The sequence below is a fragment of the Micromys minutus genome, assembly GCF_963924665.1.
Source record: "Micromys minutus genome assembly, chromosome: X".
In the NCBI taxonomy this organism is placed as follows: Eukaryota; Metazoa; Chordata; class Mammalia; order Rodentia; family Muridae; genus Micromys; species Micromys minutus.
The window spans coordinates 87,429,170-87,447,966 of record NC_137970.1 but is presented as its reverse complement, the minus strand read 5'-3'; the positions used below and the strand labels follow the sequence as shown (position 1 = coordinate 87,447,966).

Genomic DNA, 18,797 nt, shown 5'->3' with positions numbered 1-18,797 from the left:
CAAGCCATCCACAGGGTAGGCCATGCTTTACCAGCTCAAACCAGCACAGTACCTGAACCTCTGTAGCCTAAGGTAGGTGATCCCTGCGTCTGTTGAATTCCCTGAATCCTCTCAGAATTCTCAGAGCCCTTTTCTGTGTCCAGCAAGAGGCTCTTCCACCAAGGCTCTCCTGGTACTGGCAAGAGAAGAACCCCCTCCAAGAATATCCCAAGTGGTGTTCCCTTTTCTGCCCAGAGGGGTCCCTGAGTGCTTCAAAGTCCATGGCTCCTAGGTCAGAGTTACAGTCTGCAGAGAAGAGCTCTCACAAAACAACCTTTCCAGCCACCAACTCCTCCAGCATCTTAGAAGGAGTCAGGGGGAGGGGGTATAAACTTACTTGGTCCAGACTCGGCTGCCCAGTGGTAGAATCTCAGACTTCTGGACAGTTGGGATGGCCAGCAGCATTCCCTCTGGGACATTCCCCTGACTCTGCATTCTCAGTTGGGAGCAAAGTAGAAAAGGAAGAGCAATCCTTTCCCACTGAGTGCTGGCTCTGCCCTGTGGATATGAGAAAATTATGATCTGCCCAAGTGTCTCAAAGAGGCAGTGAGTGATGGGCCTGGGAAAGCCACATGGAGTTTATAGGAGCTCACTTTACTGGTCTCGGAGAGGCTGTTTTTTGTCATTAAGTTACTGAAGGAACCGTATAACAAAAAAATATCCATCCAGGATTCAACTCAGATTCACCAGGAGCCAGAACTCGCCCTAGGCTCCTATCCCACTTGGTACACACAGTGAGGTGGCTTGAATCTGATGATGGTGGACCACCACCCCCCATCCACCCCCAGATGACTGTCCGGTTCTGGAGGCCTGGGAGTGTTCCTCACAGGTCTGGGTCCCTACTCTCCAGTTAGAGATGACTCTGTACATATAAAGGTGTCGAGGTTGAGTAAACTAACGTCTGTGCCACTGGACATTTCATGACAGGCCCTGAGAGGGATGAGGGGACCTATGTCCCTGACAGCCGTGCCCTCTGTGATGCAGACACTGCCCTGGCAACCTCAGGCTGGAATCTGCTGCTAGGCGAGAAGGTGGTAACAGGTGAGGGCCTCCCAGGGATCATGGGTAGCCCAGAGCCCAGGAGTGTCTTGGACCTTGACCCCCAGATTCGTGTGGCTGGAGATAGGCCGGGAGAGACTCTGTCTGCAGTCGAGGGCTTCGCGCCAGAGGCGTTTATGATACCTTAAGATGTGGAAAAGTCCCTAGAAACTCGGGGAGCCTAAAACCAGGCCCACGATGTGAGGATTGAACAGGGCACCCTCATGGTAGCATCAGAAGAGAAGTCAGAAGTGGCAATGCACAGGAGTGAGGAGGTGATGAAGGTGGAGCTGAAGCCTGCGGGTGAAGAACAGGACATGTAGGAGGCTAGTGGAAGAGTAAGGGTGTCGCAGGAGAAGGCAGGGCCTTGGCACCAAAGCATAGATCTTCACACGAACCCGCAGCAGGACATCCAGGTAGAACTGGACACTGTTTATGCTCAGGCAGACAGGGCCTTCCAACATCTGGAGCAGAAGTTAGGGCGATGCGGCAACACTCCCGAATGAAGAAAGTACATCATTCAGAATATCCCAGGCTACAGTATAACTACCTTCAGGAACCACCCTCAGTTATCTGCCATGACTAGTGGTCATGATGCAGAGATGTTAAGGTCCATAACCAATCTGGATGTGAAGGAACTGAGACATCCTAAGACAGGCTGAAAAAACAAGTTCTATTTTGAAAGAAACCCCTACTTCAGAAACAAGCTGATTGTCAAGGAATATGAAGTGAGATCATCTGGTCGAGTGGTGTCTCTTTCCACTCATATCATATGGCGGAGAGGGTATGAGCCCCAGTTCTTTATTCCCAGAAACCAAGACCTTCACTGCAGCTTCTTCACCTGGTTCTCAGACCACAGCCTTCCAGAATCTGACAGAATCCCTGAGATTATCAAAGAAGACCTGTGGCTAAACCCATTGCAATACTACCTGTCTCGTGAAGGAATCTGTAGACCCGACGACGCCCAATAAGGGATCCAGTGGGGATTCCCAGGACCTTGGCTTCCAGTCATTTTAATTTTACCTTTGAAAAAGCAATGGAACTGGTCCCTTCTCACCTGAGCTTGAGCAGATGCAACTGGTACGCAGTGTTTTGATTTCTTTGCTCCTGACTTTTCTGCATCTTCTGTCTTAATAGTTTCTCCACCTCGACATTAGGACTGTGGACCTGCTTTCTTTCACGTGGCCCCCATGCTGTTCTGAATTCGTATCTGCAGGTTCATGGACAGGTCTAGTACCCTATCTAAGATTAACAATGAAAATGTACATTAAACTGTGAATCCTGTTTTCAGTGTTACCCACTTACTGCCACCTACATGTCTTTATCTGTTTACCTGTTTAGCATGTGGCAGTGTGGGCACAGATATTTGGGACATTTGGTTGGGCCTAAGGTCATTGCAGGAGTGGGCCAACTTCTGTGTGATTTTGTGACATTTTCTAGGCTATATCAAATTTTGTTTGCCAGTACTCCTCACCCTCACTCTCCCAACTTTCTCCTGTTTTTACAGAAAAGTAGCTCAGAAACATCTGTAACATTAGGAGTTATAGTTCATTGAAAATTTCTGGAGAGGATGCTCTGCAAGAGGCCACAGAACTCTGTCTTGTCTCTCTCTTACCCACTCCTCAACCTGGTTAGCAAGCCCTAGAATGCTAATAGGGCGACTGAACTAGACACACAATTCCTAATGGTTTATGAAAGAAGTATTGAGGTTGTGATGGGTACGCTAAGTAGGGAAAGTGAGTTGAAAAGGTGTTGAACCAAAGTAAGTCAGATAAGATTGGTCTGAGGATGAAGACAGGATGTGTGCTTTCACAGTTTTGTCAAAGGTGGTGGGAAGAGAATTTCTCAGGTAAATACATTCTCTGAGTTTTTAATATCGCCTAGACAATTCTATTTATAAAAGTAGTGACAGTTTTGGTTATTTTCCTCTCTGTGTATGATCTGATGTCAGTGATAGTGTGATATTGTGCTAATATTTTACCAATATTCAGTAAAATGTGACTTGTTTCTACTTATGGAGAAATTTATACACTTCTGTTTGCATCCATTTGAAACCATTTGGAAGAAAAATAGTCTTTACAATACTGAAACCTAAGTGAATATTGGTAACAGTTTTCAATATTAATCCAAAATCTCAGAAAGTTTGGATAATTTGCTCTTTAGTAAATGTGTCTATCAAATTATTGTCTTCATGGAAAAATAAGTATGTGACTTGACTGCCTTGAAAATCTCTTCTTAAATTTCACATAGCTCTAAATTTTCTTTGTCAGATTAGCACTGTATTATGAGTATATTTGTTGCCATTTTTATGCATGATGGTAAATAAAAGCACAGCAACCTGTTGGATAGCTTATTTCCCCACTTTGGCCATTAACCTTCCTCAATGGCTTTGTATAATTAACAAGATTGTTGAATTATCAGATTTTGTAAATGAATGCAATAAACATTATCCCAGAGGTATCAAGAGAACACAGTGATGTTTCTCCTGCTTAAAGAGTGATTGTTACTTTTAGAGTTTTGTTGCTTTAGAAGGTTGACAGTTACAACTGTTTACTGAGATTTGAGACCTTTCCACACAAGTTGTACAGTACGCCCATAACTTTACTCCTCAGTCTCACAATTTGTCTCCACAGATGATATGTTCGTGTGTTATTGAAATGTGAATTTCATAAGCAGACATGAATAAAGTACTTACCAGTTAATATACCATTTCAGACCCTTTCTTCTGTGAAAATATTAACTTTAGTATTATCTTCCATTTGACCCATACTTAAAAGCCTTTTATCATAACTTCTCTGCCTTGTATTATTTCTGTTTCCCAGTGTGAATTAACCTTTCTAGGGACTACTGTTGCTGGAAAATAAAATACTTACTTACTTTTGTGAATTACACACTTTTTTTACAGGCATTCTGCAAGGCCATGAGAAGGAAAATGCATACATTCCATTCTCTTTCAGACCTGATATGAAAATAATACCATGATACAGTAGGTAGAGAATGATACTATTTCACATTTTTACTTTTATTTCCCTCAGAATTTAGAACCCTTATGAAATAGAGCTAAGCGTATTTAGTTTTTTATTGCATCTACCATGCATTGCACATATTTGTTAGCAATTTATAGATTGACGAAATGAACCACACAGATGGCAGACGTAAGTGCCCAGAAAGACTTAATATAATGGGAAAAAGTTTCTTGCTATATTTTTGTTAAAACATGACATCCTGGGTTTTGACATAAGTGTTAGGAAAAGGATGAAGAGTGTGTGTGTGTGGGGTGGGGTATGACCTGTGGATTTGTAGTGAGGCCTGGAGGTGTGGGGATTGCCTCTGGAGAGCTCATGTTGGGAATCCCTTCCAACTAACAGACCGGCCGCTCCAGGGTATAGTACAGAATACAGTATATTCAGGTCATTGGGGAGTTAAGAGGGTAGAAGAGGCAGAGAGAAGTGAGGAGTCGAGGCTTGCCATGAGCTTTCAGAGAGAATGAGAGGGCATAAGGGAACAAGAGCAAGTGAAGGAGGAGGGGGAAAGCAGCCCCTTTTAGAGTGTCAGGTCATTGGGGCGGAGCATACCTGGCTGTTGCCAGGTAACTGAGGGGTGGGGCTTACAGAATCTCAACAATCTTGCCTTAAAAACCATGATGATAGTTTTCAATCCATTTGTAAAATTGATGTCAGAATGATTTGCAAAGCAGTTTGATAAATACCAAAATGCTCTTTTAATGATTAGACAAGGTTTAGACTTTTTAATGTATTATTTTTCATCTGTCATAATAACACCACTTCATGTTGAATACTCTTGTAAAATTTATTTGCTTTTGAACATTGTAAGGTAGATCTTACACTGACAATAAGATGTTATAACTGAGGCATATGTTGTCTAATACACCGGAAGTCCAAATCATGGGTTAATGTTTGGGCATATTTATCTGCTCGACACATACTTGCTATAAGTAATATGTACTAAATTACAGAGTGTGACAAAGAAGATATTTCAGGTTTTCACATTACATTTTGAGAATACTGTCAGAACTGGGCTAAATATATTTCATATATAAATTTATATTTATGTGGCCTATAAATATAAATCAGTTTTCCATTAATTTGGCCAGTCCTAATTATATAGGACATTATTTAATAAATCTCTAAGTCAATATATTTTTAAAAGTTAAACCATATTACTTTCTTCCCATGAACTGCATATGCCTTTGTGTAAGTCAAGGTTTATGTAGATAAAATGCAACATAAATAAAGAATAATGGGTTAAAAGAGATGAGATATGTTTATTAACTTGAATGCCTAAAAGAAAATGAGTTGTTTGTAAAATGTACTGTGCAACTTAGTCTACATCTGCTATATGCCGAGTATATTGAGTCTAAATTTACATTCTATGGTTTATAATTCACTAAATTCTAGCAAATTCTAAATATTAGTGTAGATTCAATTTTTTAGAATAAAATGGCTTTCTATCATCTAATGTAGAGGTATGCACTATATTCAGAAATTACTTACTCTAGATGTTATATAATAACTGAAAATTAACCTGAAATAGGTTATTCTACTCTAGGCATGTGTTGTATAATATGTAGTCATGTATTTGTGATATTGGCTTTGTATTTAACAGTTGTTTAGTACCATCAAATCTGGGCTTGGCATTGTATCGGGTCACTTTCCAGGGGACTCAGGGCAATGGGTGGGCTGCTTGCTGTGTGTGCCTGTGAGGTCCCAGGTTTCCCTGGCCCGAGCCACAACTCCCACTATAGAGGACAAGAAGGGTCCCGAAAACCTTCGACTTCTTACCCGGGAAACACAGGTCAGTATCTCAGGTAGCCCTCAATATGACTTCTGTCAGAAGATGTCCCACGATGTCATCTGGTCATCCTTTGTCCTCTGATGCCACAGAGGGTCCAGGCTGCACAAATGCACAATCGCCATGGCAGGCAGCCTGCTACCCTGAGCTGAAGAGAAGGGCACATCCAAAGAAAAATGGAATATTCCACCCCAACATGCCCCCTTGACTAACAGGCCCTGGCCTGGGGGCTCCAATTCTAAGAACCTACTAAGCATCCCTAGGCAGTGTGCAGCCAGGCAACCATTAGGAGCTACTTCCAGCTCCCTCACAATCTCTCTCCTCTCACTAACCCTCCATCCCACCCCCACCACATCCCATACCATCAGTAACCACCAGGCCACACTCTGGGGACACTTTGCTCTCTGTCCCTCTCCCAAAATCCCGAAGTCACCATCACAGGTGGATCCTTCTTTCTGTGCCCCCCCAATCTCTCTCCACACACACACACAAACACACACACACACACACACACACACACAATTACACACACCTACCTATGCTCCTCCTCTTTCTGCCTCTAGCCTAACATTATACACAACAACAGCCAGAGTTTCCAGGGCAGATGGCAATCTCTGGGTACCAGATGATGTAAACCACATTTTTTTGGAAAATATCACTATCTAGGAGAAGCCTTCATTCAGGGGCACTGAGAGTCTGCAGAGGTCCACCAACTCCCCTACCCCATGCACTCCCTAGGTCTTAAGTCAAAGCTTGTGGATAAAGAGTCCTCTAAGAGCCTCCAAGACACAAGGCTGCCAGTGCTTTTCAATTATCTTTCCTGACCAAGCTGCCTGGAGGCTTCTGCTCTGATTCAACCAAGAAAGCTCTATCCAGGCAGGCCTGCTCTGAGTTCTCAGAGGTGCAAAGCCCGGAACCCCAAAACATGACCTCTCCTGCCACCCTACATATTGTTTTGAAGCAAGTGTTTCATCCACCAAGATAAAGGCAGAGCAGGAATGATTCCCCTGCAAGACACCTGGGACCTTTGTACACCCTTACTCAGCCTAGCTACTCCCTGGGGATATAGCCTTAAGGGTTGCCACTATATCCAAACCTGTCCTTGCCAGACAACACTGACCTCAAGGAAACAGGAACTGCTTCACTCTGAGTCCTTGCTGTTTCTGCTTCTAGGCCCTCGGGGCCTAGGTTACTAACCCTGGGACAGACAAAAATTAAAGAGACTCACAGACACACAAAGTGGGAGGAGGGAGAGATAAGGCAAGGGATAGACAGAGAGTATACAATGGTCTTCTGGTCCTCTAAGATCCTACACTGTGCATCTTGTTAATTCGATAAGCATCTCTGTTTCTCCAGCAAATCCCTGGACAGGGCAGTTACCAGAGAGCCAGGTGTCTTTGACCCTTCACCCTGCCTGATCTCCCAGGATGTTAGGGAATGTGAGCTAGTCAGGAGAAGCCAGGAGGAGTATGCTGCCTGCTTGGGTGTCAGGAATCACAGCCAAGAAGCCATCAAGGCACCAGTCCTGGGTGGAACCCTGCCAGTGTAACCTGTTTGGAACCCCTTTGGGATTATGGAAGACTCAGCCTGTGTCTACTCTGATCCAGCAGACACATCTCGGCTTAGGCTCCCTGCTCACTTGCTACACACAGTGAGGTGACTTGAATCTGATCATGGTGTACCACCACCCCCCATCCACCCACAGACCACTTTGGGTTCCGGAGATTTGGGAGTATTCCTCACAGGTCTGGGTCCAAACTCTTCAGCTAGAGATAACCCTGAACATAGAAAGGGGGTGAGGTGGGATTCAGGTTTCCAGTGTCATTTACGTCCAGGAGAGCTAGCTGCCTTGCCCTATGACATTGAGACAGTCCAGAAGCTGGGTAGCCTGTCCCCAACCCTGTCTTTCTGTGTTTAAGACTGGGAGGTGGGGGTTGGAAGGGCTGTCTGGAATGGTGAATGCTCCGGAGCCTCAAGGAAAACATAGGGGACCGAGAACGGTCTGGTGTACAGGGACAGGCTGGACAAGTTCCCCAAGAGCACCCAGAGGCAGGCCTGGGTACAGATCCCAGTGTAGAGAGATCTCAGTGGTGACCCTGTCCAACCTAAGATGTCTGCCAGCCAGTGTTTCCGCACTCAGGACCTGGGAGGCCGGGCTCCCGAGTCCAGGGAGCCTAAGCCTTTATCCTCTGCCCTGACCTCAGGTCAGCTGGATGCTGCTGGCTCACTGGCCTCTCCCGGGGCCAAAGGCCCTCAGGAGCCCCGAATCCTTTCTGTGCAGCCAGGAAAAGAACTGCTCAGGAGCAGGCGAGCAGGCCTGCCGCCATGTTCAGAGATGCACAGGGACCTGCACCCGGAAGCCTCAGAAAGATTCTGTGTGATGTCATTACTACATCACCAATGCCAACTGCTGGTCAGCATGGGAGCTCTCCCTCCGCCCTTCCTTTGGCAAAAAACGCCAATGGGCTGCAAAAAGCCAACAACATGGCTGCCTAGCACTAGGTCTTCTTCTGCAGAGATGGGGCTTTATGCAGGTCACTGGGGATCCGTTAGGAGTAATTCTGTGCCTTTTTATGTGTGTGTGCACCCACGAGTGTGTGCCTCTGCCTGTGGGTGCACAGGGACATTCTAGAACAAGCTGGGTGCGGACTGTCTAACAGATTCAGGAGAATCCAGGGTGCTGAAGCGTCCTGGGACAGTGGGGGAGCACTGCAGACAGAGAAAGACTGGATAACAGGTGCACCTTAATCTCAGGACACCAGCCAATCCTTGATGTGGCCCCCAGGGGCCTGAGCAGCTGCTTGCAGGGGAGCCTAGGAGAGCCATATGGAACCCCCGGGCCAATCTGGACCATAGCGGCACAGCCTCAGAAAAAAACAAACCTCTAAACTTGAGGACCAAGACCTGAACCCCCACCACACTCAGTTACCAGCCAGGCCAGCAGAACTGGGACCCGCCCAGTGATCCATCCTTTGCCTGCTTGAACCTGCCCCCAAGGGTACCCACTAAAGCTCACAGCCCCTACTCTTCTTGAGGGTGCTGACTCTGCAGTCTCTGGGCACACTCTAGGTTCTAGGTCAAAGCTGACTACCAAGAAGGCCCTCCCAGGATGACCCTGGACTGGTAAGGCATCAGGGAGGTGAGATCAGTCATGGCACAGCTCAGGGCAGAGGGGAATTGGACCACCACGTGGGGATAGGGAAAAACCCCCTCAGTCAGTAGTAGGAACTAGGCCCAACTCTGGGTTTCTACATGGCAGCAGGATTATCTGCATGGAGCCCAGGGCAGTGGGTGGGCTGCTTGCTGTGTGTGCCTGTAAGGTCCCAGTTTTCCCTGTCCTGAGCCCCAACTCCCATTATAGAGTACGAGAAGGGTCCTGAAAACCTTCGTCTTCTTACCCTGGAAACCCATGTAGGTATGTTAGGTAGCACTCAATATGATTCAGGCTTAATTTGCCCCACAAAGTCATCTGGTCATCCTTTGATCTCAGATGCCATGAGGGTCCGGGCTCCACAAATGCACAATCTCCTCAGAAGGCCGCCTTCTACCCTGAGCTGAAGAGAAGGACATGTCGAAAGAAGGAATTAATATTCCACCCCTTCATCCCCCTTGACTACCTGGCACTTGCCTTGGGGCCCCAAATCTAAGAACCTACTAAGAATCCTCAGTCAGTGAGCAGCCAGGCGGCTATTAGAAGCTAATTCCAGCTCTCTCACTATCTCTCTCCTCTCATGAACCCTCCACACCTCCCCCACCTCACCCCACACTGTCAAAAACCACCACGCAGCATTCTATGGACACTTTGCTCTCTGTCCCTCTCCAAAATCCCCAAGTCCCTGCAGAGGTGAACCCTTCACTCTGTGTTCTCTGAACACACACATGTACACACACATACCTACCTACCTACATACCTACCTACCTACCTACCTATCTTCCTATGTTCCTCTTCTTTCCGCCTCAAGCTCAGCAATATATACAGCAACAGCCACAGTTTCCAGGGCATATGGCAATCTCTGGGTACCGGATGATGTAAACCACGATCCTTTGGAAACTGTCACTATCTAGGGGAAATCATTCATTCAAAGGCACTGAGAGTCTGCAGAGGTCCACCACCTCCCCTACCCCATGCACTGCCTAGATCTTAAGTCACAGCTGGTGTCGGGAGAGTCCTCTTATAGCCTCCAAGACACAAGCCTGCCATTGCTTTTCAATTATCTTTCCTGACCAAGCTGCCTGGAGGCATCTGTTCTGATGCAACCAAGAGAGCTCTATCCAGGCAGGCCTGCTCTGAGGTCTCAGAGGTGCAAGGCCAGGAACCCCAAAACATAACCTGATCTGCCACCTTGCATATTGTTGTTAAGCAATTGTCCCATCCACCAAGACACAAGGCCTAGAGGGAAGGATTCCTCTGCAAGCCACTGGGGACCTTGGTACACCATTACTCAGCCTAGCTACTTCCTGGGGATATAGCCTTAAGGGTTGCCTGTACATCCAAACCTGTCCTTCCCAGACAACACTGACCTCAAGAAAACAGGAACTGCTAAACTCTGAGTCCCTGCTGTATCTGCTTCTAGGCCCTCGGGGCCTAGGTTCCTAACCCTGGGACCTACACAAGTTAAAGAGACTCACAGACACACTAAGTGGGAGGAGGGAGAGATAAGGCGAGGGATAGACAGAGAGATACAATGGTATTCTGGTCCTCTAAGATCCTAGACTGTGCATCTGTTAATTCGATAAGCATCTCTGTTTCTCCAGCAAATCCCTGGACAGGCCAAGACCAGACGGCCAGGTGTCTTTTGTCCCTTCACCCTGGCTGATCTCCCAGCATGAGCTTCACATCCAGCAGACAGAGGCCACATGGTGCTTCTGTATTCAAAGTGCTCACAGAGAAATATCCAGTCCCAATTGACAACTGTTAAGAGGTTAAGCATTTCTCATCACTGACCAGTTGGACTTTCCCATTTCAGGGTCTGCACATTAGACAGAACTAAAAAAAATTAAAAATGAAGAAAAAAATAAGAGGAAGCAGTGGATAATATGCTTTTTGGAGGAAACACCTTTTGAACATTATGTTCTACTTACTGAGCTACAAACTCTAATTCAAGGACATCTGGTGAACTAGAGTGAATAATTACACTTAACATTTATTTGTACTTACTTAGTGAGTTAGTCCCACACCTCCAATTCAGCTCTCAAAGTTCAAACCTAATACTAATGATTTTATATGCTATCAGAGAAAATGGAGGAAATGCAGGTCAACATTGGGTTATGTGTCAGAAGCTCCAAGGAGACTCAGAGCAGGCACGGGGAAATGGAAGTGGAAAGAGTTAAGTTTAAGACCATTCCTGAGCTAGAGAGAGACCTGTCTCACAAGCAAAACAATGTGCTGGAGAGATGTTCAGCCATTAAGATTGCTTTCAAGGGCTGGAGAGATGGCTCAGTGGTTAAGAGCACTGACTGCTCTACCAGAGATCCTGAGTTCAATTCCCAGCAACCACATGGTGACTCACAACCATCTGTCATGACATCTGATGCCCTCCTCTAGTGTGTCTGAAGATAGTGACAGTGTACTCACATACATAAAGTAAATAAACCTTTAAAAAATAAAGAGTGATTTCATGTTTTATGCCCAGCATGCTCATCATGCAGATTCCGACCTTCTCTTACCTCCAGATCCAGGAGAAACAATGCTTTTTCTGTTGGCCATAGGCATCCCCTTAAAAGGTACCACCAACCCCATCCCCCATTACATATCGACATTAAGAAAAACAAATCATTAAAATAAATAAAAAATGATTAGAGAATAATTATTATGCAAATGCCTTTATTTGGACTACTATGTTGCTACTAAATTGCATCACTTTTTAGAGTTAGAATTTAACATAAAGATTTGAACTATAGTGAAGAGCTTGAGAGAGAAAGAGTACATCAAGTCCAACTCACATACTTTCGCAGTTTTGTGAATGCATCTCCTTGTTATAGGTGTAAAACTTAAATCTATTGTACACTTTAGCATTTTCTCTTATCAATTTCCATGTAATTCTGAGCTCTCCTCAAAAGCATCATATTCAACAGCATTTTAGACCCAAAATAAAGTTTTGTGGTAAAGATTTTCAAAAAACTATGTATTGGACAGACTTACTGAAGACGAAATATTTCACTTCAGTTGAGCCTGGGTGTGAGGGGGAACTGCAACCTTAGGATCAACTTTACTCCACCTATAATTCATGCTTTTGTGTGTATTACTCACATTAAGACCCCCTTATAAAAGTAGCAAATCAGCAGACGTGTTGGATGTAATCAAAATATACTTAAATGTACAAAAAAAATCATGTAGAAAGAAAACTGTAAAAAGATACTGATTTTATGAATACAAGAATGGGAAAAGCTTCTAGTACATTCTGCACAGCCAGTTACTTGAGCAGATTTTCAGCACTACAAAGTAAGCAAAGAACACTCTTTTCCCTAAGCATCAGAGTACAAATCTTCAGAAAGAACTGCTAGAACTTGGAAAGCAAAGTGACAAGCTGATAGTATTTCTATCTATACATCTAAGCAAGTCTCAAGAGGTGGATATCTCAGGAGGGAAAAGATACATAGATAATACAAAGGTAGCTGGAATGTCCAGGGCAGGATACTGGGGGAAGAGAGCAAAAGGTGGGCTGTGAGCATGTTCAGGGGTGCTGAACAGATCCAGAGCTAGGGGAAACAGGAGTTGCTTGTTTACTACAATGCTTTCTCCAAAGGCTGTCATGAATAATTAGTCTCAATAATCAAACCTAAAAGTGCTTTGAATGACCAAGACTTCTGAACCCATGAGCACTTCACCTGGGACTAGCTGACTTGCTAATCATGCACCTGTGAGGAAGGTTGGTTCTAGTCACATGGGTTATTTTACACCCTCTTCATGCCTCTGCCCATGAAACAGGCAAACATGGTCATGACCATCTTGGGTTTGACTTCCACGAGGTCTTCAGGGAGAGCATATACTGTGGCATTAATTCTGCTAGCCATCAACACTGCATAGCTAGATTTAGAGGAAACAAAAATCCAGATGAGTTTTTTTCCCATCAAGAACATCTTTGAATTCTTTTATTTTATCTTATGTGCTCTAGTGCTGTGCCTTCATTTATGCCTGTGTGAGGGTATTGGATACTCTAGAATTGAAGCTATGGTTGCTGGGATTTGAACTCAGGACCTATGGAAGAACAGGCAATGCTCTTAACCACTGAGCCATCTCCCCAGCTCAAGAACACTTTTAAGAGATGTAATCCACTTCTATAATTTGATGGTTGGGAAGCAAAATTTCTGTATTGAATGTAGGTCTCAGAGCTGGACATGGTGACACATGCTCCAAACCCTATAATCACAGCACTCTTGGGTTTAAGGTGAGAACAAAGAATCCCTGTAAATTTGAAAGCAGTCAGGAGTACACAGTGACACTTTGTCTCAGAAAATGTAAAGTACAAATGAATAAATTTCACTGATTTTTAATTGATACTGAATCAAAGCATGAAATTTATTTTATGTGTATGAGTGTTTGGCTTGTGTGTATGTTTCTGCACAACGTGCTTTCCTGATGGCTGAAGATGTCAGAAGAGGACATCAGCTTTCCTGGATGTTGATGTGCCACCATGCAGATGCTGGGAATGGACCCCACATTGTCTATAAGAACTACAAGTGCTCTTAACAGTTGAGCCCCTGTCTCTCCAGCATCAAGTTATACTAAATTTCTATACTTTATTATTTTGGATTTTATATGCTTATTTCTTCTACATAAGAAATGAAAAGGAAAGCACTGAGTTCATATAAAAATGAAATTTTTGGCTAGGCAAGATTGCATATGCTTTTTAATTCCAGCACTCGGAAGGGAGAGGCGGGGTCCTCTCTGAGTCTGAGGCCAGCCTGGTCTACAGAGAGATCAAAACAACCAGGAATAAACAGAAAAACTTTGTCCTGAAAAACAAAGAGATATTCATCCTATCTCCACAACCAAAATATGTGCAAGTGTGAGTGTCTGTGTGTTTAATTAGCCAGGTTGAATATACAATCAATTATAAAATTTTCTGTGCAGTGTAAAGAGAAAACAAGTTCTTAAAATATGTTTAAACATTTGAACCTTTTAAGGTAAAAATTAGGTTTTTGTAGGATATGACGAACTTGTGGTTTAAAGACCTTTGCCTGATGGACTGGCCAGATGGCTGCTCTTCCAGAGGACTCAAGTTCAATTCCATGTACCTACATGGTAGCTTACAACAATCTGTTACATCAGTTTCAGAGGGTATGACTCACTTTTATGGCCACTCAGGCCCAAGGCACACACAAAAGTTGTGCACCATCATTCCTGCAGACAAAATACACGCACACACAATAAAAGTAACTTCATGAAAAGAGCTGTGTGTGTGTGGATATATATGTGTGTGTGTGTGAGTGATAGAGGAATTGGGGATATAGCTCAATCTGTAAAGTATCCAGGAAGACGTGGGTAAATAGCTCAGTGTGTAAAGTGCTTGTGTTACAAACAGAAACATAAAGACATGTGGAGACAGCAGATTCGCAGAGATCATTCTTCAACCAACCTAGCCAAAAGCAATGCCCAAGTCCCTCTAAACAGCTCTATCTTTATCTCCGGGGGAGTGGACAGATCTCCTAGCAGGTGGATGGTGTTCCTCAACATTAAAACTGAGGTCATCCTCAGTTTTCTGTTCTCCCTCTCCATCTCCCTCTCTGTCCCCCTCTACGTCCCCCCACCTCTCTGCAATTCTTTTGTCAAGTTGATATACAAAATACAGTTATCTGAAATAAAGGAGACTTAATTGAGAAAAATGCCTCCATGAGCCTGTGTGTGAAAAAGTTTCTTAATTAGGTATTGAGGGAGAAAGGTACAGTCACTTGTGGGTGGCTTTAGTCCTGAGCTGGTAATGCTAGGTTTCAAAAGGATGAGGGCTGAGCAAGCAAACAATGAGGAGCAAGCCAGTAAACAGCAAACCCAGCTGCCTGCACCTCCTCCTACCCTCCCTACCCTCAGGGCTCAGCACCAGCTCCTGCCTCCAGGTTCATGACAGGTCTTTTTCCCTGTGTGAATTCACAGTGGCCATCATTGCCTGTAGAAGACCCACACAAACTCAAGACAGGATTACAGGATGGATAGAGAGAAGACCCATGATGCCTGACTCTTAGAGGTGGCAGTCAACGCGACTGGGTGACAGTGTCAGTTTTTATCATGGAATGTGACTTCTAATATGTTGCCATGTTCCACATGTAAGATCCCACACAAATCGGATCCAGGAGTTTATAAAAATTAGGAAAGAGAAATAGGGGAATCCAGCAGGATAGGAGGGACTGGAAGTGGGAAAGTGGATTTAGATATTAGAGCTCACTGCATGAAATTGTCAAAGAATTATTAAAACTAGATCAAGACCTATGCCTCTAGCTCCAGGACAGTTAGGGCTACACAGTGAGTTATTGTCTTCTCTTAAAAAAACAAGGGCCAGGCAGCAGTGACACATGCCTTTAATTCCAGCCCTTGGGAAGCGAGCCAAGAAGATCTCTGTGAGTTAAAGACCAGCCTGGTCAACAGAGTAAGTTCCAGACAGCCAAAAATACACAGAAAAATCCTGTCTCATAAAACCAAAATGATGAAGAAGATGTAAGATGTACAATAATTTTAAGCAAAAAGTGTTTTAAAGGCTGAAAATCAGGATGAAAACAAAGGGCCGGACTTGAGAGTCATAAAGATGTATAATAAACAGTCTTGTAAATAAACAAATAATAATTTTGGTAATGAATAGATAGCTTTTATAGGTAGGAAATGGTAGATAATAGGAAAATGGTGATGAGAGGAAGTATTGTTAGGATACAAACCACTGTATGTCAGCAAATAACAGTCTGGTCAAGAAGCCAAGGGCTGGAGGTAAGCAGGAGTACTCCGTTATGAGTATTCCTGGACTATTTAAGAAGCTTAAATTAGGGCTGGAAAGACAACACAGTGGTTAGGATAACTTGCTGCTCTTCCTGGAGGTTCTGTGTTCAAATCCCAGCAATCACATTGTGGCTCACAACCATCTATGACCAGAACATATCGCATCTTCTGGTGAGTCTGAAGACAGCTACAGTGTACTCATATACATAAAATAAGTAAACAAAACTTCAAAAAAGAAACTGAAGTATCTATTCGCTAGGGTAACCTGAAGATACTTAAAATACTGACCTCAAGGAAACAAGAACTGCTATACTCTGATTCCTTGCTGGACCTATTTATAGGGCCTCAGAGCCTAGTTTCCTAACCCTGTGAGAGACACAAATTACCCGGGAAACACAGGTCGGTATCTCAGGTAGCCCTCAATATGACTTCTGTCAGAAGATGTCTCACAATGTCATCTAGTCATCCTTTGGCTTCTGATGCCACAGAGGGTCCAGGCTGCACAAATGCACAATCTCCATGGTAGGCTGCCTGCTACCCTGAGCTGAAGAGAAGGGCACGTCCAAAGAAGAATGGAACATTCCACCCCAACATGCCCCCTTGACTAGTAGGCCCTCGTCTTGGGGCCCCAATTCTAAGAACCTACTAAACATCCCTAGGTAGTGTGCAGCCAGGCAACCCTTAGGAGCTAATTCCAGCTTCCTCACAATCTCTCTGCTCTCACTAAACCACCATCCGACCCCAACCTCATCCCATACCATCAGTAACCACCAGGCCACACACTGGGGACACATTGCTCTCTGTCCCTCTCCCAAAATCCGGAAGTGACCATCACAGGTGGATCCTTCTTTCTGTGTACCCCCACAATCTCTCTCCAAACACACACACACACACACACACACACACACACACACACACAAATACACACACACACCTAACTATGCTTCTCCTCTTTCTGCCTATAGCTCACTATTATATACAACAGCCACAGTTTCCAGGGCAGATGGCAATCTCTGGGTACCAGATGATGTAAACCACATTCCTTTGGAAACTGTCACTATCAAGGAGAAGCCTTCATTCAGGGGAACTGAGAGTCTGCAGAGGTCCACCACCTCCCATACCCCATGCACTGCCTAGGTCTTAAGTCACAGCTGGTGGAGGGAGAGTCCTCTAAGAGCCTCCAAGACACAAGCCTGCCAGTGCTTTCCAATTATCTTTCCTGACCAAGCTGCCTGGAGGCTTCTGTTCTGATGCAATCAAGAGAGCTCTATCCAGGCAGACCTGCTCTGAGTTCTCAGAGGTGCATAGCCCAGAACCCCAAAACATGACCTGTCCTGCCACCCTACATATTGTTTTTAAGCAATTGTTTCATCCACCAAGATAAAGACAGAGCAGGAATGAATCCCCTGCAAGCCACCTGGGACCTTTGTACACCCTTACTCAGCCTACCTACTCCCTGGGGATATAGCCTTAAGGGTTGCCTCTATATCCAAACCTGTCCTTCCCAGACAACCCTGACCTCAAGGAAATAAGAACTGCTTCACTCTGAGTCCTTGCTGCATCTACTTCTAGGCACTGGGGACCTAGGTTCCTAACCCTGGGACAGACACAAATTAAAGAGACTCACAGACACATTAAGTGGGAGGAGGGAGAGATAAGGCAAGGGATAGACAGAGAGATACAATGGTCTTCTGGTCCTCTAAGATCCTAGACTGTGCATCCGTTAATTAGATAAGCATCTCTGTTTCCTCAGCAAATCCCTGGACAGGGCTGAGAACAGACGGCCAGGTGTCTCTTGACCTTTCACCCTGGCTGATCTCCCAGGATGTTAGGGAATGTGAGCTAGTCAGGAGAAGCCAGGAGGAGTATGCTGCCTGCTTGGGTGTCAGGAATCACAGCCAGGAGACCATCAAGGCACCAGTCCTGGGTTGTACCCTGTCAGCCAAACCTGTTTTTAACCCCTTTTGGGATTATTGAAGACTCAGCCTGTGTCTACTCAGATTCCAGCAGCCACATCTCGGCTTAGGCTCCCTGCTCACTTGGTACACACGGTGAGGTGACTTGAATCTGATGATGGTGTACCACCACCCCACATCCACCCACAGACCACTTTGGGAATCCGGAGACTTTGAGTATTCTTCACAGGTTGGGTCCAAACTCTTCGGCTAGAAATAACCCTGAACACAGAAATTGGGTGCTGTGGGATTTAGGTTGGCAGGGACATATCTGTCCAGGAGAGCTAGCTGCCTTGCCCTGAGATATTGAGACAGCCCAGAAGCTGGGTAGCCGGTCCCAAACCCTGTATTTCTGTGTTTAACACTGGGAGGTGGGGGTTGGGAGGGCTGTCTGGAATGGTGAATGCTCCGGAGCCTCAAGGAAAACACAGGGGCCCGAGAACGGTCTGGTGTACAGGGACAGGCCGGACAAGTTCCCCAAGAGCACCCAGAGGAAGGCCTTGGTCCAGATAGCTGTGTACAGAGATCTCAGTGGTGACCTTGTCCAACCTAAGATGTCTGCCAGCCATACTTCCCACACTGAGGACCTGGGAGGCAGAGCTCCCGAGTCCAGTGCGCCAAAGCCTGTGTCTCCTGCCCTGTCCTCAGGTCAGCTGGATGCTGCTGGCTCACGGCCTCCCCTGGGACCAAGAAACCCTCAGGATCCCCAAATCCTTTCTGTGCAGCCAGAAAAAGAACTGCTCCAGGGCAGGCGAGCAGGCCTGCCGCCATGTTCAGAGATGCACAGGGACCTGCACCCGGAAGCCTCAGAAAGATTCTGTGTGATGTCATTACTACACCTCCAATGCCAACTGCTGGTCAGCATAGGAGCTCTCCCTCCGCCCTTCGTTTGGGAAAAAACGCCAATGCGCTACAAAAAGCCATCAATATGGCTGAGTAGCATTAAGTCTTCTTCTGCAGAGATGGGCTTTAAGCAGGTCACTGGGGATCTCTTAGGAATAAATCTGTGCCTTCTTGTGTGCGTGTGCACC

The 18,797-nt window shown here is 45.2% G+C and overlaps 1 pseudogene across 1 annotated transcript in view; it reads left to right on the top strand.

Moving 5' to 3' along the window:
• The first annotated feature begins 959 nt into the window (after nucleotides 1–959).
• LOC308415509 (testis-specific Y-encoded-like protein 1) overlaps nucleotides 960–18,797 on the top strand; it is a 46,922-nt pseudogene continuing 29,084 nt past the window's right edge. The window contains exon 1 of the transcript in view: nucleotides 960–2,025. The product of the transcript in view is annotated as a testis-specific Y-encoded-like protein 1 (transcript). The remainder of the gene's footprint in view (nucleotides 2,026–18,797) is intronic.